Raw genomic sequence first — 3,190 nt, 5'->3', positions numbered from 1 at the left:
GGTAAAACTACCTACCCTATATACATGTCAATAGAACTTCCTGCTATGTGCTAAACTGCCTGCCTGTTATTCTTAGCTTTATCTAAAACTTTATTCCAATCCTAAAAACTTGTTTTACACCTTCTTTTCACTTGTTATATGCTACATTCTAGGCTTAAACAAATGTTCAGGATTGAGGGCCACTCTTCCCAACCTGAATAGCATTTCTAAAATGCTCTAATTTGGCACCTGCCTGCCTGCCCTAAAAACTAAACTGAGCTCAGTACATAAAAAGGCAAATACAATGGTGGAATAGACCAGAGTACTTGTCAAAATAAGCCCTCTGACAGTGAGGGCCATAAGCCCTCCTGACCGGCAACCACCCTCATTTTAAAGCCCTCCTGACAGGCAAACAGAGCCACCATTCCTCATAAACACAGGAGTGAGGGCCATAAGCCCTCCTGACAGGCATTACTCTAACAGAAAAATGCTACATAAATATACAGGCACAAATTTGGTCCAGCACAGCAAGAAAATCAAGAGAAGAAAGGATACATATATTAATACCTACCAAGGAATGTACCCTTCCCAGGCAGGAAGAACAACTGTTTACCCAAAAACCAACAAAAACCAACAAAAACAAGTTCTAAAATGTTTGCTCAGGGAACATCCCCCCTGAATAAGCCAAAACAATACAAAAATTCCACAAAAAAAAAAAAAAAATAAAAAAAAAACAAACTAGCCCGCATTGGAAACAGTAGCAGAACCAATTCCCTCATCAGCAGCCTCCTCTTCTTCATCTCCCTCCCCTTCAGCATCACTATTCTTCCCTTTGGATGGTGGAGAATCCACTTCTTCGTCAGCATGTAATTTACAAAGCTCAGGATAAGTGGTATTGAGATCAGCCAACTCCTGATCAGGATTCCAAAAAGGCCTGACTTCAACAGGCTCCTTCATGGCATCCACACGACCCTTGCCAAAGAAATACAGTGCAGCATCTTTGTATCTGGCCTGAACCTTATCCCTCTCTACAGCCAATTCTTCATTCACCTTCAACTGCTCTTGCATAGCCTGCTTTTCAGCCTTTAATTCTTCCTGGGCAATATCAAATTTGGCTTGAAGAGCTTTCACAGCATCCTGAGCAGATTTCAACTTAGAAGACTCCACCAGCAACCGAGCCTTCCCTGCCTCATTATCCTCCTTTAAAGAATGATTCTCAGCCTTAGACACCTCCAACTCAGCCTTAAACTTTTCAGCATCTTTTTTCAAGATTTGTACCTCCCAGTCCAGGTTATTTTTTAGGCTGTGGACTGATTCCAGTTGACAGACACTCCTCAGCATATCATTAACATTCTAACAAAGAAAAAATGCCTATCTAAGCCACAAAAAAGAAGACACACACAAATATCCATAATAAACAAGCCAAAAACAAAGAATATATACCTCCAGAAGCATGGCAATCAGGTTGGCAGCGTAGTCCCTGGAACGGTACATAGCAGCCAAAGCACGAGCAGAAGCATCCTCTGCCTGATACTTGAAGTAGGGATCATTAACCACAAAAGCCTGAGCCTGAATTTGTTCCTTGGCAAACTGGACCTTATCCATGCGAGCCCTGACCCCCCTGACCTCATGAACCCCTCCTGAAGACTCATCCACTCTCTTCCTCTTCTCAGGACAGTCACTCTCATCCACAACCTTCTCAGGCGATGCCAACTGAACCCCCTGCACAGGTTCCTGAATTTGAACAGCATTATCACTTCCCGTAGCCTCACTACTCTTTGACTTCTCCCCTGTAATTTGAGAGACCCCTGCCTTCACCAGAGACAGACCAAAGCTAGCAATCCTGGCAGAAGCCCTGGTTGCTACACGACGAGATTCTAAATTCAGCAATATAAACGCATGCTCAATACAAGAGACAGAATGACAAAAGTAAGCAACAAACTTACTCCCTGATGAAGACACCCCTGGAACCTTAGTGCTCTTCACAGGCTTATATGTACTCAACTTGACCTTCTTGAAATGAGGCATAGAAGCTTGCCCAGACAGGCAGGCCACGCCCTCTCCTCTTCAGGCAACGCCATAAACGCTGCTATCCGGTCAGCCGACCCCTCGGCATCAGGATCATTCACCCAATCATTTACTAAAAGAAAGCATGGGCAAAGTAAGTAAACTCTCCAAAACATATTATTACCAAACCAAAAATAATGCAGGAAAGAAAGTTACCTCCTTCAACAGCTGGGTAATTGAGATAGTCCAGGTCAGGGGCAATTGAATCAGCCTTGATAAACATATAGGTTTGAGCCCATCCTTTATCATCCCCTGAATCAAAGTTGGTAATCAGGTGAGCCATCTTCGACCTGACTCGAAAATTAAACCTTCCAGTAGAATGAATCTTCAGGTGATAGACATTCTTGAAGTCATCCAGGGTGATAACCAACTTATGTTTAGAACACAAATGTTCAACAGAATGGACAATTTTCCAGACCATTGGCATGAGTTGAAACGGGGGAACCCTGATAGCCCTAATCACCTCAGTCATGAAAGGAGAAAGGGGAAGGCGATGACCACCCCTGAACGCCCACTCAAAGATACAGAACCAACCTGGGCTACTCCAATTAGCCCTGACCGGGCCGCTCTCAGGAATCCAAACCTCAGCCCCATGAGGAATGAGGCCCCTGCCCTCTATATAATGCTCAAAAGCTGGTTTTAGTTGATTGGCTTCATGAAAAGAAGCCGCCAAAGCTCTAATAGGAGAATATTCAACCCTCTTATAAGACATGGACAGAATCTCTGGGGCAGCAACAACCTCCACCTCATCATCCTCAGGGATGATATCAGGGACCTTCTCAACCTCGGCAGGAACCATTTCAACTTCAACAGGAACTTTTTCAACCTCAGCAAGAGCTTTGGAAGCTGCTGTCCTTCTCCTACCGCCAGCCATATATTATTTTTCTGGAAAATGAATTTTTGCAAAGAGAGAATTTTTTAGAAAGAGAAAGAAGAAAATTAGGAGATTGGAATGTGAAGACAATCAGACAAAGGAAGGATATTTATAGCCGCAAATCCAAAATGGCTAGAAAAGCAAGTGGTAGAGACTAATCATGACTCTCCTAGGGTTTTGTGAACCTACCCTATTTATGGCAAGTAACCGTTACAAGAAGTTGAATCAAACACCAATTCTAAGTCCGATAAAAAGTCCCTGCACAAATCA

This window comes from Silene latifolia, chromosome 9 (genome assembly GCF_048544455.1).
Source record: "Silene latifolia isolate original U9 population chromosome 9, ASM4854445v1, whole genome shotgun sequence".
Classification (NCBI taxonomy): Eukaryota; Viridiplantae; Streptophyta; class Magnoliopsida; order Caryophyllales; family Caryophyllaceae; genus Silene; species Silene latifolia.
The sequence above is the reverse complement of the archived record's forward strand: the minus strand, read 5'-3'. Positions refer to the sequence as shown.